Source organism: Staurois parvus, unplaced genomic scaffold (assembly GCF_062004578.1).
Source record: "Staurois parvus isolate SC_StPar_1 unplaced genomic scaffold, SC_StPar_1.0 ptg000230l, whole genome shotgun sequence".
In the NCBI taxonomy this organism is placed as follows: Eukaryota; Metazoa; Chordata; class Amphibia; order Anura; family Ranidae; genus Staurois; species Staurois parvus.
The window spans coordinates 4,175,410-4,187,435 of record NW_028318026.1 but is presented as its reverse complement, the minus strand read 5'-3'; the positions used below and the strand labels follow the sequence as shown (position 1 = coordinate 4,187,435).

Below are 12,026 nucleotides of genomic sequence, written 5' to 3'. Positions count from 1 at the left end.
GGGTTCATTAAGCAATGCATGAAGTAGCCAATACGAAAATCAAAACGTACATCTTGGAAGGCCGTTGTGTGCTATGATTCATTTGCTGTGCAATAGAGCTGTGGCGGTGATCAGTGAAAAGCCAGTGTAGCAGACGCTTGAATATTTGCTTTCCTTTGCAACATGTCAGCAAAAATAATGAAAGCTCTCACTTTGCACAAGAAAGATAAAAAAAACGACCTGTACTTTTCATTTCGGACACATGTCGCTGCAAAATTCTACAAAACGAATATTTCACTTGTAGAAATAGCCAGTCTATTTCTTTCATGGACCATATCTCTCTACATTATTCATCACTGAAAAAAAAATAGGAAAGGAAAGTTTTATAGGAATACATTCTGGAGCTAATGTCCTGATGTAGAGGACAGAGGTACATCACGTCTTCCCTGTTATTTTAACTTGTGCTCTGCCAAAAGAACTTTGGCAGTGCAGAGTTTAATTTTCCTTGTATTTATGTGCCAGGTACAGTATTGCTTTGTCAGTTGCTGCCACCTAGGGATTTATAGACATTGAGGTGATTAGGAAAACATCTGACTTTGCAAAATGTTTTCTGCTGCACTGCATGTAGATGTATAGGATATAATATTTATTATAAGGCACTGCAGGTATTACTGTAGCACTGATGCGAAAGTGCGAGTATTTGGTCCAAATCCTGGGTTAAATGAGACAGCTGTAGATATAATCTGCTTGAATATAGTGTGAAAAGCCGATAGAAATTTAGATATCAGATAGCTGGGGTGGTGGATTTGTTTGAATCAAAATGCAAATGCTAGAACTCTCTGAAAAGAAGATAGCGGATTCTTAAAGGATAAGTTCACCTTTCAGGAAAAAATAATCAATGCACATATATTTGCAGAACAAAAATGTTAATTTATTATTTATTTTTCTTGAGCTTGGTTCACACCTATGCAGTTTGCTTTTGATCTGTTTTATAAAGCTTTTTGCATTGTGCTTTGCATTTTTACACGTGTTTTTGTGTTTTGCGTTTTTTTCAGCTTTTTTTTCTTTTGCAAAAATGGAAATTTTTTTGTTGCTGGGCAAAATAAAAGTGCAAAACGCTGCAAAAATGCAACAAAATCTCAACAAAACCACAACAGAAATGCACTAAATTTGTTTCAGCAGCTTCTCCATTGAACTCTATTTGAGCAAAAACGCTGCTTTTAGCATTTAAAAATGTCCCTGACCCTTTCCAAAAACACAGCAGCTTAAAAAAACATAAATTTCACTGTGCCCAGTAAAAAGCAGTAAAAAACATATTGGTGTGAACCAGGCCATAGAGTAGCCTGTAAAGCATTGCACTCTGTGATCAGTGGAATGTGGGTGCAATGTCAGGCTCCTGCATACTCTCTCTCCAGCTTTCTGCCCTAACCTCTGTATGGGCATTCAGCATGAATGCTCAAGGAGGAATTAATAAACTACAATTGCACTGATCAGCATGCTTTTAGTCCATTAGGAACAAGCTGTCTGCTGCAGTGTCAAACAGAACTTGTAGTTTCTTAATTCACAGATCCACAGCCACACCAATTTCAAATATGACATGGAGAGAAACCCCGCCTGCTACCACAGAGAAGGGGGGGCTCAGGGGATGCTGGAACATGTTACATGTCACACCCTAAATACGATTGTAACATGTATCAAATTAGAGCTTAGCCTGTAAACTCTCCTACCTAAAATCTCCTGGTACCCTACTGTGCTCCAAGATTCCTCCCTCTGATCTCAACATTTATTGTGACCTGTAGTGTTGTGTGTGTTGGAAGGAGGAAGCAATAGGGTTGATTTATTTAAGGCAAATAGACTGTACACTTTGCAAGTGCTCCTGGGCGTAGTACATGAGGGGAAGCTCTGCTTATCTTTATCTTCCAATCCTAAGCTATCAGAAAAATGTTTTTTATTTTTGTGGCATGTGATTGGGTATTCTTTGCAAAATAAAGCTGCCCCTCATTTACTAACCTCTGCAGCAACTGAGCTTGCAAAGTGCACAGTCTATTTGCCTTTATGAAATAAACCCTAATAAGTGCAATGGGGGGACTACAAAATCAATTCTTCCACAGTGATGGCTCCTGGAGAGACTCGGGAGAGAGGGGGCAATATACCTCCCCCTGTTCTTTGCTAGCAAGTGTGGTATTTTCTATGCAGTGCAATAAGAAATACTGCTAGCAAAGAGCTGTATTGTAGCACCACACTTATATCATTTTCTGTATTCAGTTGTATCCTTTATGGTTATAATTAGGGTGCTGGCAGGTACTAATATTACACATTATACCATAGCAGGAAAAAGTCTAGAAGAGGACCTGGGTAGAAGTAAGAATGCTCCACAACAAGAAGAATACCTGGGCAGAAGGAAGGAGGCTCCATAACACCCAGGAAAGTCTGTGACAGAGGGGACTTCACAACATCAAAATGGGAACTTCAACCTGAGGATGAAACTACATCTACATTAAAAGATCACCCAGTTTTTTGCAATAGCTTGAAGTAGACTGGAGTTCTGCTTTCTAAAGAAACCCAGAGCTATAAACCAAGCTAGTGTATCCCTATTGCATGCAGACTGTTGTCCAGGGGCGGACTGACCATTTGGAAACTCGGGCACTGCCCGAGGGCTCAGGGTCAGTAGGGGGCCCCATGAGATGCCCCTGGTACCTTTTTCATAGGCTTTTTTGAGTTTGGGCAAGGACACAGGGGCCCCATGAGTTGTCAGTCCACCCCTGCTGTTAATGCTCATTTACCAGGAAGGATAAATAGCATGTGCATATGTGTGTTGTATGCATACTTGTAATACTCTATATCTGTCATGTACCTGGGCAGAGGCCAAAGTGATGAGAGAGCTTCCTTTGCAGCTCTGGTATAAACACATCTGAGTATGGGAATAGCTGTGCAAGGTTCAGTACAGTACAGGTACCGGTGTCCTGGATGGTAGAGAGTGGATTGTAGAGATGGTCTGCAGTGAGAGTGACCAATGCAGCAGACAGAAATGCCAGGATTACCCAAGGAAGGAACTTTGGTAGGCAGCCCGTGCTGTTGTAGCATGGCAGTGCAAGGCAGATCTGGAAGACACAGTTGCCTGGACCCAATGCATGTAGGTAGAAGAGACGTAACCTCGAAACTGAGCCGGGGTCATACACAGTTAGCTGGAAAAGGAGTTAGGCAGCTAATATCAAAGACCATATCTAGAGCCAAGCTGGGGTCATGCACAAGTTTGCAGCCGATATCAGAGATGAAGTGTGGCCAATCAATAAGCTGAGATTACAATCAAGAGAGAGATATGAAGAGGTCAAAGGACAAGCCGAGTCAGCAATTGGTAATCAGGCAGCAGGAAACCAAGAAACACAGGATAAAGGATCATGGGTAACTGAAAATCTTCCAGTGATTAGAAGTCACCATTCCTTCTTTTAATAAGAAAGATTGGAGCATGTTCTGAGATTGGGCATTCGCGAACAATTGCCTGTGCCTACATACATTTTTGCAACATGCAGGCAAACAATGATGCGCCGACATGTGTCGCCATGCAGGTTACAGGTCAGAAATGCCTTGCCTGCATGCTGGAGAGTACACTGGGTATCACCACTCTCTTACAGGACTCACTCTGCTCCAGGGGACAACTCCAGGTATTATCGAATCAAAGGCATCAGCAGTTGGGGGAAATCACCACCTTGGGGGCTCGCATATCACAAGCCAGAGACAAATGGGTACTTATAGTGTAGTATTTTTATTTGTCAAGTTTCAGCAGCATAAAAAATCCAGACAACACTCACATGTAGAACTGCAGTAAGGTAAAGTAAAATGGCCGCCGGCCTTCCTTGTGGCCGTGTGCGGCATGACGTCACTCTGGTAGGCTCCTCCCTGACATGTTTTGTGCACCAGCATGTTATCTCTGGATTGTGATATGCGAGCCCCCAAGGTGGTGATTTCCCCCAACTGCTGATGCCTTTGATCCGATAATACCTGGAGTTGTCCCCTGGAGCAGAGTGAGTCCTGTAAAAGAGTGGTGATACCCAGTGTACCTATGGTGTGCTTGATGACCCTGCAGCCCCTGCCCAGACCCTGATGTTCATTGGCGGAGAGAGATATATTTATACACATGCGCATACGTTTAGCGCTTCTGGTGAGTGCATTCATTTACTGACCCTCATCATAGAGATCACCGACACGGAGCACAGATCACTAATTTATCTGGACTTGATTTGTATTCTCTGTGTATGATGCACTACAGTCACATTATATATTGACTTTATATATCCCCTTTTTCGTTACTTCATACAGAGATGATCCATCACGTTATCACTTCTTACGCGTTGCTATAGCACTCACTTCCCAATACCTGTTCTTTATATTTAATATTATCATACACCTTTTTTTAGAGCTGCATTTTATTATATTGTATTATTTGAAGGTCTAGAGCAGGGGTGGCCAACCCGCGGCTCTCCAGCTGCTGCAGGACTACAAGTTCCATCATGCCTCTGCAAGTCAGTAACTTCCCATCTTTGCAATGCCTCATGGGAAATGTAGTTCCACAACAGCTGGAGAGCCACAGGTTTGCCACCCCTGGTCTAGAGGTTTGCCTTTTATGCCAGCAGCTTTTCCTTGTCTGCGCTCGCATTGATTTCACATACTTCTCTATCACACAAAAGACTATTCATTAGTTCACACAATCTTCTTATCTGAGTGATGTAGATTCGGATTTGGAAAAGCAGATTAGGATATGCAATCCATCCCTGAATCCTGGAATGACGAAACATGTAGGGAGGGCCTTGCTTTAGATCCACATGGTGTGTGTCCACTCACAGCCTGTTGTGTGTGGCTGGAGTCAACATCACCAGTGATTTCTATGTGATGTAAACATAAAGGCTCGGTTCACACTAGCCTGATTCCAAAGTCACGTGACTTTTAGTGCAACTTTGGGGTCCGACTTTGATACAACTTTGATTTGACTTTTTACACTCTGTGGCGTTGAAGTCGTATCGCAGTCGGACCAAAGTAGTGCAGGAACCTTAACATCAGACAGAGTTGTGTAGTATCAGTTAAGACAGTTCTCATAGGGAAACACTGAATTTCACAGGTCATCTTACTTAGGGTCTTACAAGTCGGATCCTATGTCACAGCAGTGTGAACTGAGCCTAAGTGTCAAGGCAGAAACATCCGAATGTAAGTGCACTGTGGTTTTAATGCTTTTTAACAATTAAAAAGGGTTTTACACGAGGCAGTGCCTCTATGTTCCCTATGTATGTTCTCAAGGAAGGGTTATGGTGATCTAGGGGAGGAGAGTGGACTGGTTTAACCCCATAGTGGCTGGATAAGATATACTGTGCATATGTAAAATATGGAAAAAGCTTAATGATAATTTATTTTGGTGGGTAGTTAGTGTGTAAGGTGGAGGGGGACACAATGTGGACACTGGGATTGGAAAAGGGAATACTTCCTGAAACACTAGAAAATGTATATTATATAGGGCGTGCTTGTTGGAGCCCAAAATCTGTAGCTGTAGGATAAAGGTGCCAGATGGATATCAGGGATGGATGGATGGATGGGAGCAGTAACACTGTGGCAGCTCTTCTTAGAGTGGAAGCAAGACTCTAATGCAGTAACAAGAAAAAGAGAGGAAGGCGCCTCTAAGTGTAGTATTGACAATTTATTTAGTAAACAATGGATAAATTGCACTTACAAGATAAATAGTTAAAAAGACTCATCCTGTGGTAATTAGATCCAGGTGAGACATCCAGCCGCCCAGCAGCAAAATCTGTCTATAGGATCAGGAAGTAGAGTCCAGGATGTGCCTGTGCATCAAAATGAAGCTAGGAGAGCAGAGTCGGATGTAGGAGGTGAAGGGGGCGGTAATGCATTTAAAATGCAATACTGCACTTAGAGGCGCCTTCCTCTCTTTTTTCTTGTGCCTGAAACTCTATCACTTTTTTTGGATGAACTTTGTTTACACATGAACTTTACACTGGAGATTTTTTTATGCATGGGACTCTTTATAAACTTTATGAATTTGAGCGCACAGGACACTTTGTCAGTGATATAAACTTAAGTGCATTGTACGCTTCATAAATTGGATGGATTTTCTACTTAACATTACACATTATTTGATATTTTGCCACTTCAGACTTTAGGGTGGATCCCGATTTCAAAGTCGGGATGTTTCCCCCAGCTTGGACTGGCTGAGTGACATCAGTCCGCTGTCAGCTGAAAACGGGTCACAGGAGTGCAGAACGAACTGCACTCCTGTGATCCACAGGAGACGTACAGCCAAAAGAGTTTTGGCTGTACTTCACCTTTAAATTCTAGTTTGATATAAGGATATTTATCTGTATTTATAATAGGCATAGCACAGTCACCATTGTATTTTAGATTACAATATGGAACTGTGGTAAATAGATAACTTTTCAGAAGACTTACAATGTACAACAACATGGACATTAAATTGCACGCACATATGTGACATGTGACCAAAAGCATGTGACTTTAGAGGTGCCAACATTGTCAAGTGGCAGGCCACAACAGCACAGGCCAAGACTCATTAATCAAAATATTGAGGTGCAATAATAATGGATTGGTCCTAACTAATAAATCAGGCCAGGTCATCAGCTGATCTACATGTACGTTTTATAGAAAGAACAACTAAGTGGACATTAAATACAAATACATGTAAATCAGCCTTACTAACTAGGCATCAGCAACAAAACCACAAATTAAAGCTAGGTATGATAAAACACAGCATTTTTCACATTTGTCACTTTGTAATGAGTGTAGTGGCAGCCGTGCTGGAAATACAAAATAATACTCATTTGTCTTCTCTCCAAAAAATGATGACAAATGTGCCTTAGAAGAGCATCGATATTCACAATTTACTATGTACATCTTCTTTTTAGTATGGTTAGTTTTATACAACACTTTTTCAGAATAACCTCAGAGCAGATTGAAAATAAAGCATTTTTCAGAATGCATTATAAGGGAGTTTCTATACTTCAACATCTCCAATTGACAGCACTCCTTTTAAAGATAAGAGGAGCATCCAAGCACACTCATTATGCTGAACTATTAAACAGAATTCATAGAGAGTATACATAATTGGAAAAATGTGGCTGTCGCTATGTAGATACGTACCCAAACACTAGGAATCAGGACATTTAAATTTGAATTTGTGTACTTATATTAATGAAATGGATTTATATGAATCAAAGGATACTTATTATAATAAAAATGAAACAAGCTAGTTTACCTTAAAGGCTAAGTCCACCTTTTGCAATAAAATAATAAATGCACCCAGATTAATTTAAAAAATTGTGCTTTTAACAATTTTCTTTTGCATAGGAGCCTGAATTGCAACCATGATAAGTGGATTAGTAGAGCAATGCTCAGGATCCTGCAGAGTGAGCACTGGGGAGAAAAATCCCAATGAAGAAGAACATGAAGCAAGGTCAGAGTCTGCAGCCCCTCACCCCCACAAAGCGCCACCCTAAAAATGGGTGTAACTTGATACGTGCTCAGAAAGATGGAGTTAGACTTTAAAGAGTAACTCCACTTTTGTTGAGAAATAAATCCCTCTGGGTGATCAATGTACATTGCAGGAACTTTAACAAATATTGTAGCAGATTCCTACCTTTTTGTTGCACTGAAGAAATACCGTAGATGTTTGTTTCCCCATGTCCTTTGCAGACTGATTCTGAATGGGAGGGACTAGTTCATTATGATCGGCTGGTGCATTCTCAGTGTTCTAGTGAGAAAAACTGCAGGGTATGTATCCATTTAGAGGTATTTAACCCTTGGGGAGTATCTCACCAAAATTGAAATTCCTATTGCAAATGTTGCCTAAAATTTGACTGGTATCTTAGTGCAGACTTCTTGGAAAAACAGTGAGCCAATCATACAAGCAGGAAAGTATATTCACATTCCCAAGACTGCAGTTACACTTTAAAGATAAAAATACAACAATGGGTAAAATTAGGAGCAAAAATATATAGCCTACTTAATCGTACCTGCATTACACATGATGAGAAAGAGAACATGATCAATAATAAGGAGGCATGCAATGAACACCATGTACTTCCATTATACAATAAACAGGTTCAGTGGTTTTTGCTTGAAGAACCCATTCAAACACTAATAATTATGTATTGTTATTTAGAATATGTAAAAACAATAACAATGCCTTATGTATGCATATCTCTATTGAGTTATATCTGACGTTTGGAGATTCTATGGCACAGCTCTCCAGGTATCATATTTGATATTTTTTCTGGCTAGCTGGTAAGTATGCTGGGTAATGTTTGTATTGTGTCTTTTCTGTTTCAAATCCTGCTTTACACAATGCTATACCTCCTTAGACCCAGGCTGTCTGGACATAATGGTCACCTGCTGACTTAACACCATCCACAGGCAGATTAACTCTTCAAGAAGACACAGAGGTTGAATCCAACACAATTTTACCTCCAATTGCCAACTACTGTACGGATGATGTTTTTACAGTCTTTTGAAGTGTAAGAAGACAATTAATTTCCTAAACTCTGTGTGAATAACTAATACTGACAAAGAGAACATGAGAGAAGTGGGGAGGGTCTAGCTAGGACTAAACTAACTTGCACTAAAAAGATGAGAAGAACAGAGGAAGATACCAAAATCACATTAGTAAGCAAGTTATAGTGGCCCAAAACCACCAATGGATGTCAGCACACTACAAAATATTAACCCCTTGGCGCCAACGTCACACAAATATGTACTAACGATCAGGACCCAGAAATTCCAATTCTGGGTCACCTGATCACTGTGGTAGCATATGATTGACTATCACAGCGATCAGTTGCTGTGAAGCTCGTCCCTGTGCTCTCTCTCCCTCTCTCCCTCTCTCCCTCTCTCCCTCTCTCCCTCTCTCCCTCTCTCCCTCTCTCCCTCTCTCCCTCTCTCCCTCTCTCCCTCTCTCCCTCTCTCCCTCTCTCCCTCTCTCCCTCTCTCCCTCTCTCCCTCTCTCCCTCTCCCTCTCCCTCTCCCTCTCCCTCTCCCTCTCCCTCTCCCTCTCCCTCTCCCTCTCTCTCCCTCTCTCTCCCTCTCTCTCCCTCTCTCTCCCTCTCTCTCCCTCTCTCTCCCTCTCTCTCTCTCTCTCCCTCTCTCTCTCTCTCTCTCTCCCTCTCTCTCTCTCTCTCTCTCCCTCTCTCTCTCTCTCTCCCTCTCTCTCCCTCTCTCTCCCTCTCTCTCTCTCCCTCTCTCTCTCTCTCTCTCCCTCTCTCTCTCCCTCTCTCTCTCTCCCTCTCTCTCTCCCTCTCTCTCTCTCCCTCTCTCTCTCCCTCTCTCTCTCTCCCTCTCTCTCTCCCTCTCTCTCTCTCTCTCTCTCTCTCCTTCTCCTTGCACAGAGGAAAAAAAAACAACAGTGTGTAAAAAAAAAAGAAAAATAAATAAATATAAAAAATAAAGATAAAATACTTAGCTCAAGGTTTGATTTAAGTCAGTGCCAGGGTTAGTGTTTGGGTCAAGGTCAAGATTTTTTTTTTTAATTAGTATCAGTGTCAGTTAGTGACTGTGTCAGTGTGTTTTAGGTAAGACAAAAAAAAGAAAAAAGAAAAATGCGCACTGTTGTTTCTGGGCTGTACTACAGGTACAAACAACTAACATACACATATGTGGTATTGCTGCGATTGCCAGGAGAATTTATTTTGGGTTGTTCTTTGGTGTTAGGGTATGGTAGTAACAAGAAACACACAGATACATTTAAAAAAATGATTTGTTTTACTATTTTGGGACCGTTTTCTTTTGATAATAAAAAGAATCAGGAGATATCCATTATCATTTACCACCAAATGAAAGCCCAATTTGTCCTGAAAAGCAAAGTATAATTCACCTGGATGTACAAAGTAGTTGTGATGATATGTACAGTTTTAGTAACATATGCTAAAGTTGCAAAATTGTACTTGAGCAATAATATTTGTTTTACCTTTAGGCGTGAAGGGGTTAACCTAATGCAATACAATACAGAAAAATTACAAGAAAGTGGGGCAGAACAGCATCTGTTTTGTGAAAAACACATCCATGTGCACCCTCTTTAAAAAGCTACATAATTAAAGACGTTGCTATTTTTGTTTTGCTTGCTGGAATTGGCGCACTGTAAGTTTTCAGCTGCCATTATGCTGTGTTGGTGTGCCCCAGTAGTTTATAAAGGAATGGGATACCTCCATGCATGCCTGCCCCTCATTTATTCATTGCTATATACATGTCTCAAGATGGGAGCTCTTAGATTAGAGTTGGGAACCACACACTTCACAGAGGGGCCATAAGGAGGCAGTTTGGCTTTCATATATATATATATATATATATATATATATATATATATATATATATATGTATATATACACACTGTATTTGCACATACTGTATATGTAACTAACACCTCTGCTTCTAATAAATTGTTGAAACAATGTAATTAGTTTTTTTTCTAGCTAGCTAATAAGTAACCAATATCACCAATGATTTCTTTACCTATCTGTAATGAGGCATTCTTCCTTTAACTAGCCACCAAGGTACGGGCACTGTTCTCCAATGACCCCTCAATATAAGGAGCACTTCACAGACCTCTAATATATGCAAACACTTCTTCCCTGACCACCAATTTAGGTTAACACTGCTCCACTGACCACCAGTACAAGGAACCACTTCTCTGACCACCAATATGTGGGAGCACTTTTTTACCCTGCACTTCAATGTAAGCTAACACTGTTCCACTGACCATCAATATGAGGGAGCACTTCTCCTCTGGCCACCAATATTAGGGAGTGCTTTTCCAGAACCTCCATTGTAATAGATCTCTTCTCCACTGGCCACCAATTTAAGAAAGAATTTCTTCATTGACCACCAATATATTATAAATGTCTCAACTGACAACCAATAGACTGGGGCACGTCTCCACTAATCACCTATGTAAGGGAGCTCTTCTCCACTGACAACCAATGTAAGGTCACACCTCTCAACTGACCACCATTTTAAAGGAGCACATCTCCACAAACCACCAACATAAGGGGGGTAATTTTCACTGACCACCAATATAAGTAGGTGCTTCTCCACTAACCACTAAGGTATAGGAGCACTTTTTCATTGGCCAGAATGAATTTTATTTTTAAAGTAGAACTTTCACTTTTGTTTTTAATTAAAAAATGCACTGCTTATTAAGTTAAAATTATTTTGCTACAACATTCACCTCTTCTCCAACACTGTCACCTGCACACTTCACTACTACTGACACCCAGAATCACTCAAGAAACTTCTGTGAACAAAGGCTGTTAATGAAATGCTCCCTGGGGGTGCATAATCATGCAACCTGGGCTCAACTCCTGGAGTGGCATTCACCAAATGACCCATGAGAAAGGACTGCCCACCACTGCTACCAGGGAAAGAGTGGCCTAAAAACTATACAAACAATGGTAAGCATGGGATAGTTTCAGGGAAGTGGGGTTGGCTGGGAAGCAAGAGTTCTGCTTTAATTAGAGCAACTGAGCTACTAAAAATTACCAATGTAGTTTAGCTTTAAGGCTGTCTCTTTGTGAAATAAGCTGTATTAGTATACAAGCAAAACCACATTGATTTCTCTGAAGGACGCAGTTCAATTTGCCATCACACAACCTGACTAGAGACCCTTAAAAAGTTAATTTTAGTAGATAGCAAGAGCTTCATTGACTTTACAATTTTCTCAGATTAACAAATGCTGCCACAGGAAATAAACCCAACAAATGGATCCAGCTCCCTGTAGAAATCAGAAGGTACATACAAAGTTTACTGTTGGCTAGCAATGCATAGAAATCTAAAACATGTACATCAAACCACAGAAGCAAACAAATGAGATCTAGGCTAACTCAAATCACTAACCCCACATAAATTACTTTTATTGTTCATCCTTGCTTCGATTTTATAAGGGAAATGTTCTGGGTATCATCAAAACTCTCCAGACTTTCCTGGCAACTGTCACATATTCTTCAATATATGCTATAGCAGATAAAGAAGCCAAAGGACCTCTA

The 12,026-nt window shown here is 40.7% G+C and overlaps 1 long non-coding RNA gene across 2 annotated transcripts in view; it reads right to left on the bottom strand.

Annotated features, from left to right (window-relative positions):
• LOC149460433 (uncharacterized) overlaps positions 1 to 12,026 on the bottom strand; it is a 148,706-nt gene that overhangs the window by 33,059 nt on the left and 103,621 nt on the right. The window lies entirely within an intron of this gene.